Here is a 9475-nt window from a genome sequence, read left to right as displayed (position 1 = left end):
GCAGATGCGCTCTGCTCCGTTCGCCTTTTCTTCCATAATTGACTTTTAAATGTTCGTTATTGTGCGTTTAACGCACTACCTGAGCAATTATTCAAGCCTTGTGAGTGACCTTTCGCTTCCGCTTGGCCTTTTATGATTTGGCTTTTTTTTCTACACTCAGAGTAATAATTTTGGAAGAACACCCTTGAGCCTTTGCTAATAATATATAATATCAAAAATCTAAGGATGGTGCAAGTTCGATCTACAAAACCATTGCATTTTTACTATCATTTTTATGCCTTACAAAACTATAAAACTATTTTTATTTCATTTCAAAAACTTGCAATGTGATCTTCTATTTACCATTTTTATAATATTTAATTATAAGTTAGTTGGATTTCTTTTTTTATTAAAATTAATGGTCACTTAAGAACAGAGCAGTTTTAAAAGAAGCTACAAACAACACCTATTAAAAACCATAAATAAAACCGATTGAATCCAAAGTGGTCAGCAGATTTTTTCCCAAGTGCAGGCACTTTTGCGGTGCGAGTACGAACCAATTTTGATCTGCTCGAAAATCTTGTTTGGCTTTAATTAAAATTGTAGCAAAATTTCTTCTTGCGATCTTCGCCCATCCGTTAACCATTTATCATCGCCGAAGGTCAAGGTGTTTCTGCTGGGTGCTCTCCACAATTTGTATTGCTTGTACTCCAAAAATTGTAGTTTAATTAATTTGCCCGCTTGGAAAATCGATCGATCGCAATGGCTTTTATGCCCCATCATCTCATCATCATCGGCGTGACGTACTTGGCCCGAGAGTCCGGGCCAATGGCTTCCAGTTTCGATGTCATCGCAGATACAGAAATATGTATGAAAAAATACCACAGATCAAGAATCGCAATCACATGTGGCTCTGCTACCATTTAAAGTTCAATGTTGCCAACAATTGTAGAAACAAATTTCAGTCTCGCTTACTTCTGTTGTTGGCTTGTTGATGTCGTTGGCCAATTTGTTTGCCACTTTCCGCACCTCCGCACCTTTAAATTGCTTTTGGCATTATTCTCTGTATTTGTTCTGCTGCCTTTGCCTTTGCATTTTTGCGTTTGTTATGTTTTTATACCCTTGCAGAGGGTATTATAATTTTGGTCAGAAGTTTGTAACGCAGTGAAGGAGACGTTTCCGACCCCATAAAGTATATATATTCTTGATCAGGATCAATAGGGGAGTCGATATAGCCATGTCCGTCTGTCCGTCTGTCCGTCTGTCCGTCTGTCCGTCTGACCGTCTGACCGTCTGTCCGTCTGTCCGTCTGTCCGTCTGTCCGTCTGTCCGTCTGTATGTCTGTTTCAATACCGTTTGCGAGCTCAGTTTAAAAGCTAGCGCCTTGAAACTTTCACAGTCGTCCTAAAACATGTGTACGCAGATCAAGTTTGAAAGCCGACCCGATCGGACGTCTATATCCTATAGCTCCCATAGGAACAATCGGATATAGCTTTCACAAAAATGAAGATATTTCGCTCAGTGTAAGAGCTATTGGAATGAATCTTTCCAAATCGTATTTTTTTGTGCGTACCTTGATCAGGGTAAAAGCGCGTGCCGATCGGACGTCTATATCTTATAGCTCCCATAGGAACAATAGGGTGAAATCGGTCAAAATTTGACGTTTTTCAGGATATTTCGCGCAAAATATTAGCTATTCCCATGAAACTTTCCAAATCGTATTTTTTTGTGCGTACCTTCATTAGGGTAAACGCGCGTGCCGATCGGGCGTCTATATCCTATAGCTCCCATAGGAACAATAAGGTGAAAAATTTTAAAATTTTATTTTTTCAATTATAAAATATTTTGTTGTTTATTAATGCATGTTGCTAGTCTAGTCAAGTTTTAATTCGTAAAATCTGCAAGGGTATTAAAACTTCGGCTTGCCGAAGTTAGCTTCCGTCCTCGTTGTTTTTAAGGTTTCTCCATTTTTCATGACGAACTCATGCAGAGCTCATTAACTAATTTTAGTGGCTGGCCCAAACAGTCAGCGCGAAAAGTATTCACATGCAGCGGAAAAACCAAATAATATTTATGGTTTCGCCGGAAAAATATTTCATATGCTCATTCACCGATCCGCTGAATAATTTATGAGGCCATAGAAAAAATTCACTAAAGAATTTCTAATTAAATCTGTTAGAGAGGAGTGGCCTTAAATTGAATTCGCCACCTTTTGGCAGCCACTGTGACATAAGTAACTTGGAACATGATCTTTTTTGTTTCTTAATTTTCGATAGTTTAATTGTATTGACATTAAAAAGTATGAAAATGATTTGTTTTCGGCTTTCAGAACCGTACGTTCTCCTTCTGAGGTATTATGGCTCGGATGGTGTGCCCAAGTTGGTACTCGTATCTTACCAACTTGATTGACATTAATTGCCAAAGCGACCGGGCCAAGAGATGCTCACGTCACTCACATCATCGCTGCACTTCTTATGAGTTTTGTGAGCACTTTTTGTAAGGTTTCGCTGTTTTTTCGCTGGGTAATTAAGCAATTCTTGAGTTAATTAAAACCAAAGTATAGAAGAATGCACAATTTTGACAAGATTTATGTGGGCTGACCTCAAAAGTTGCGGTATAACTTCGGTGGGGCAATCCATGAGAACCAAGTGCATTATAATTATGGTATTATATATAAATCAGCGCATTAGGCGTGGCAAAAAAAAGAAGAAAAATTATATTCCACGCCCTCGCAACGCGAAAACCCTGAGACCAAGCCCATTCTCAGGCTGCATGTGAAGCCCAGAAAAAGAAGAAGAAAAAAACATGGCCAAGGAGCAGCGAAGTTGAAGTTTTCGGCGACGATAATAAAATCCCATTTAAGTTTGACGATAAGTTTTGACCATTAGTCGCTTGCCAGGGGCTGTCGGGGTCTGTCATTGCAAGTTAAATGCCTCGGATTCTCCCTGCTAGCAAGTTATGGAGCCAACTTCGGTGGGCTCACAGTGCAATTGATAAGCAACTTAGGGGCGTGGCTAATGCCCTGCCAAAACTTGGCCAAATGTTGTCACCCTCTGTATTTGATATATGTGGCGGGAAGGAATTTATCTGCCGCAGATCAAAATGTGTGAAAATTTGGCAGCGAGAAATGGGCAGACCTATTTGGGAAAAATCCTTAATTCGAAGGGAGGGGAGAGTACCTATACGTATAAATTAGTTTGGTTCTTCCTCTTCGTCGTTAAGTCGTTAATTTTAGTATTCTTGAATTATTTTTTATTTGACAAGAATATTTACATTATATTGTGTAGAGATCACAATTTTTGTAATACATTTTAATTTAAAATTTTGGAACACAAATGTTTCATAAAAAATAGTTTGAGTTAGTGAATTTAAATATGCTTTAGAGTTTTATTTATTTATTGTATTTATTTAATTTTTTTTTAAACATTTCTCAACACTTAAAACTTACTCTAGGATTAGGAATTCATATTATCAATTACTTTTCTTTCTGGTCTTAAATTTCAACTATGTTCGATTAAAATCCAATTTTTACAAATGCTATTAGAGAATCATACATTAAAAAGCTCTAGTGAATTCAATCATTTGATTAACTTGATTCAGAGCGCATTTAACTGACTACGAGTAAATGCCAGTTGGACATGTGTCTCAATCAGAGTTGTCCTTTGTCGTTTGTCCTTCGCTTCCGCTTAACTTGTTCGCCGTCTGTTGCAGTCAGTCAGTTGCTGAATGGACTGCAGGTGCCACCCACAGGGCCAGAATGAATCCGTATCTGTATCTGCGCTTTTGTATCCGTGCTTCGGAGAAAACACGTAAACAAGTCAACGCAGGGTTACGACTCAATCGCTCAAGATCTCCGGATGAAATGCAGTGAAAAACTGGAGCTAAGGGACTTGTTTTTTTTCTAGCTGGCTAAATAAAAATTAACAAGGATAAATGATGCGAGCAGGCAGGCGATGTCAGGGAATGCTGGTAATTGTCTAGCTGCCAGCGCTACCATCCTCCATTATACCACAGTGTTTTTCTGTGGGTGGGTGTAAATTGATTAAATGCAAAATTGGAATATGCAAATGCACCCACACACACACGGCCAGTGGGCGTGGCAAAGGGGCGGGCAGCCTGGTCGGAGATGTGATTTATGTTAGGTGCAAAGTTTTCCACAACTTTTTCCTCCACTTGGCCTGCCTCGAATTCATTCTTCTCTCCTTCATTTTTTTCGGGAGCAATGAACGCAAGTGCAGAAGATGACGATGACAATGAGGATGCACAAGTTGAAGGGAAGGTGTGAACGCAGAAAAAATTCGCTTAATTTGTCTAAGGAAAAGCCAAGAGCATGAAAATTTCCATTAAGAAAAATGGTGGCAAGTGTGGCAAGTGACAGGGAAAGCTCGCCTTTAGCACGAAGATTGTTGCAGCAGCTCTGGAAAAACTTATCACATACTGTGTTTATACGATGCCGAATTCACGCTATCATTTCATGCTTTCGGCCGATTCGTGCTTGTATAAACGCCATTTCGTGAATTCGGCAACACACGAAAGTTGACTATGATTTCAGCCTAAAGCATGATTTGGTGATAGGCAGATCTGGTAACTCTTCAAAAAATGATCGGCGTTGCCACATCGCTAGAAATTGAAGGCCCTTCATAGGCTATTTCTCTAGAAATGATCACCTATTTTTACCGGTCCGGCATCCCTATCAGCTGAGAGTGAATAAAAGCATGAATTCTCGGCTGTCGTATAAACAGGGGTTATTTCAAGATCGCGCTTTTAAGAAATCGTGAATTTCATCGTATAAACATAGTATATGATTTCAGCCCAAAAGCGTGATTTGGTGATATGCAATCTGGTAGCTCTGTAAAAAATGAGCGACGTTGCCAGATCGCTAGAAATTAAAGGCCTTTTATAGGCTATAGCCTAGTACTCAGTTCGGCTAAGAGTTTTACTAGTCGAAAAATATTAATATTTTAGGGTGACCGAAGTTTTCGGAGTTCATCCGCAATGCATGTAGAATGGTCTTACTCTCAGCAAGCAAATTAACTGGCGCCAATTTTGAAATATTACAAAATGATTAGCCGACCTAGGTCGCAAGCTTTAAATTTGCTATTGGAATGAGGATATGTATTGGTGCAACTCCTACAGGCAGTTTTCCATTGGTTTTTGGGGTTTTCATTCTATTTATAATATGTTATTGGCACACCGCTTCTGCACAAACACAGCCAAAGATCAAATTTTTTATTCTTTGGGCCGCGGCTAAAGGCGTTCATCAGAATTCATCCGCTAAATCTAGTATTTTAGTGGTATTTTCTTACTATTTCCTTAGCTCAACTGAGTACCGAGGTGGGAAAAAGTCCCCGGCTAAGGGCTTTAGCTACCTATTTGCCTCTCGCTTACTCCTATGCTTAGCTAGCAGTTTTCGTCGTACTGAGTACTAGGCTTGAATCTCTAATCAGTGGTATTACAAATTAGATATTTTTACCGGTCCGGCATCCCTATCAGCTGAGAGTGAATAAAAGCATGAATTCTCGGCTGTCGTATAAACAGGGGTTATTTCTATTTCGCGCTTTCAAGAAATCGTGATTGCTATCGTATAAACATAGTAACAGTTGCTGGCTGGAATAATGAGAGCAATCAACAGGAAACTCCGGCAAAGAGATCAAATCAAATCAGAAGGAAGTGGCAAAGGGAGATGGGCGTAATGGGTGTAATGAAAGCAATCAGAGAAGCCGTTAGCAACTTTAAAGTGATCATTAGTCCAAAAGTTTATAATGAGAATATCAGGAGACGGGATTTACCAAAGGCTTACTTTTAAGGTCACCTCCAAACTAAGCTCCATTATTTTCGGAGTAGCAGATATGATCGTGGGGAAATGCCAAGCAAATCGAACGACATTTGATGCGCCTTCCATCGGAAACTCCATTTGTTCCGTCAGAAGTCCAAGACATTTAGTCTATAAATAGCAAATGGTAAGCAGCGCGCCTCCGCGCCGAAAAAAATGCAAATCATTCGTCTGGACTTAAAACCAAAATAAAACAAAGATCGCCGCGACTTCGACCACTTCTCACACCAAATTCAGAGGGCCACGGCGGCAGCAACAGTTGCAAACACGGCAGCAACATCGAGTCGCCACAGCAACAACAGAAGCCGCTAGAGCAACAAAAACATTTGGCTTAGCTGCAACAATGGTCGGGACAACAATAACAATGCCAACCATGGCAGCAGCAACAGCAACAACAACAGCAGCAACATCTATTGCTGGTGGCAATAAAATGCGGCAATTACATAGTTGGCTATTCTAATTCACTCATTTTTAGCTTGAAAGAGGTGCGCCTTGCTGGGGATTGGAATGTATTTTGGTTCTACAGCAACAGCAACACTATTGGCGGCAGCAACAACAACGTGCAACAACCATCAACAGGTGATTCGCCTGAATGTTGCACGAAATGGGCAAAACAAATTCGAGGAAAAATCATCTTAAATGCTTCTTCTGCTGCAGAATTAGAGTCTGTTCTTTTAAATGTTAATTTTTTGTTTGGTTTTTGTTTCTTTTTCCTCTTGCTGCAACAATTCAATAAACTTTAAAATGTCAACAGCTGGGCGACATAAAAAGAAGGCACAAATGGCTATCGAAGCCCACGAAATGTTTGACTAAGTTTTGCTTCCGTTTCGCTGGGGGCTGCCAAGTGTCCACTTGATGAATTAAGCGGGAAATTTGCAAAACTTTATTACTTTGGACGTTTTGAAAAATGATCGAAAACTGAAGAAACCAAAACTGCAACTACGGCGGCAACAGCTGCCAAGGCAATGACAGCGAAACAAAAGTTGCCCAATTGATGTCAAGTTATTGTTGCACGAATCAAAAGGGAATTTTCAACACGACCTGCACTTGGCGCTATTATATAAAATTCGCCCCATCACAGTGCTCTAATTACGTTTTAAGTCGAAGTCTTTTCGTAATCGCAGCTACCACAAAATGCACTCCATTTCGAGAGCGGCTCAAAGAAATTTCAATGTGGCCGGGAGTGTGTGGAGTGGACGGGAAGCAGGCGGTTGGCCCCGATTGTCGGCGGGTATTATGTTGTTAAGACGGTTTTGACAGTACGTTCGCCTCCACGTGAAGAAGTGCGTTCGGATCTCGCACACACATGTCCGCAGCTCAAGTGTCACGGAAATCAAAAGCCAAAAGTAACCAAAAGTCGTTCAATTACTTTTCATAGCGGTCCAATGGACCGTAGCAGCAGGTGTAAGCGGTGATGGAAGAGATGGAGGTACCCACGTTTTGGATGTTAGCTAAGGTACACGATAAACGGTTTTTTATATTTATAAAGATTGGTAAATATAATGGAAAATAAATTTAATACAACTTTGTATTTTAATAACACCATTAAGACACCACCAAATTATAAAACATACTAACAAACATTAAAAACTGGTAATTGTATTGTCACCAAAAAATATTTTTAGAAAAAGTCCACGTTAGACAGAAAAAATTTCAAAAAGAAAGCATTTATTTTTGGTTTTGGGTATTATATATTAAACAATTTGTGAATAAAATATTTACTATTTTAATTAATGGTATTTATTAATCTAGCTTTTCAAAGTTAAGAATGTAGGATTAACTAAAGATGGTGATCGGTTATTACCGATAAAAATATTGTAATTGATAGCAATTTATTTAAATTATAAATTATTTTAAATATTAAAAAATATCTACACATTAAACTACACTACTTCGGCTATAAGAAATCCTGAGACTTTAAAATAAAAATTATTCGAATTAATTAAATCATCTTTCGCTCCCAGGTACCAAGCTCTTTGAAAGTGTAGCTATTTTTCGGTTGGTGGCTTCCCATAAAAATTTCAATATCTAATTATACCCGTTACTCGTAGAGTAAAAGGGTATATTGTATTCGTGCAAAAGTATGTAACAGGTAGAAGGAAGCGTTTCCGACCCCATAAAGTATATATATTCTTGATCAGGATCACTAGCCGAGTCGATCTAGCCATGTCCGTCTGTCCGTCTGTCCGTCTGTCTGTCTGTCCGTCTGTCCGTATGAACGCTGAGATCTCGGAAACTATAGAAGCTAGAAGATTGGCATTTTGCATGCAGATTCTAGGAATTCCTACGCAGCGCAAGTTTGTTTCAAAATGGTGCCACGCCCCCTCTAACGCCCACCATCGCTTATATACGATTTTAAAAATTTTAATATTTTGGAAAAGTAAAAATGCAGTTTTATTGTGTTTATCAATACCTATCGAAATGTAGAAGAAATTTTTCAAATCGGACCATTCGTTAAAAAGTTATGCGTGATCAACGTTTTCTATCTCTATCTCCATCTCCCTCGCACTCCCTTTACCTGAGTAACGGGTATCTGATAGTCGGGGCATCCGACTATAACGTTCCCTCTTGTTTTAATATCGCTCGCACGCACACATCATCACCTCGCAAGTGGTCACTAAAAATCAATGAAGAAGAGGCTGAAATCAGACATCGAAAATAGATTGCTTTTAATTGTTATTTAATCTCGGCTCGTACAAAGCCGTATGATACATTCAAGGTTAATTGGTTATGGGATTTGATGCCTGACGGAAGAAAAGGAAGGTAGGAAGGAAGGAGGAAGTGGGCCCGAGCCCAAAGCCCAAAGCCCTCGACACGTCTTCGAGCCTTGTGCAATGGCCAATGGATAAGTTTTGGGACTTCGGCTCTTTGGCATGAGCCTCACGTCATAGATTGCATTTTGGCAGAGGTGCTGCGGGAAATTGGGACGCCACATGAACACGTTTGTGCAGCTTGTGCAATTTTCCCCAGGCAGCCGCATCACGTATTTCTCACCAAACTTATTCTATGTTCTGCCGCTTTCCCAAAAGGCAAACAAAAAGCCAAGATAAAAAAACTGAAAGATATACAGAAAGGGCGACTGTATCTTCGCAGGCCGAAACGAAACCTATCATCTGACATTCCCAGTGACATTTTGGTCTTGTCTCGATTTCAACTGCAGCGCCCGAGGGCCCAGACTTCATAAAAGCTTAAATATCAAATTTGGCCGAGTATTTAATGGCCAAGTATTTAATGAAGTCATTCGGGGCGTTGCAGGCTCCCCAACTTGTTGTTATACATCCGCCCCAGCGAGCAGGCTTCATCATCGTCTAACTCCAAGTCTGAGCCGTTCATTTATCATCTCTTTGCCCATCGTCGGCGATGATCTGCAACATTTTTCACCACCTCAACACTTGGCCAAAACAACGAGCGAGAGCGGAGCTTCGTTCTCTTTGGGCCATTCTGAGAGCCAATAGTTAAGAGTTGCTGGGGCAGATGATCTAGAAGTTAGACTCGGTAGACTTGCCTCAATTGTTCAAACCGCTTTTTCGTTACTTTTAGGTGCAGTTGGCAACGCGAACGCCGCTGCTTCCGTCGCTGCCTCGGTCTGCGTCGCCGCCAGCGTCTCGAGCGTTTATTATAAAAAGCAAGCGCATCTCCATTGTCTAACCTAATTCAAAACGT

The sequence above is a fragment of the Drosophila takahashii genome, chromosome 2R (assembly GCF_030179915.1).
Source record: "Drosophila takahashii strain IR98-3 E-12201 chromosome 2R, DtakHiC1v2, whole genome shotgun sequence".
NCBI classification, from domain to species: Eukaryota; Metazoa; Arthropoda; class Insecta; order Diptera; family Drosophilidae; genus Drosophila; species Drosophila takahashii.
The sequence above is the reverse complement of the archived record's forward strand: the minus strand, read 5'-3'. Positions refer to the sequence as shown.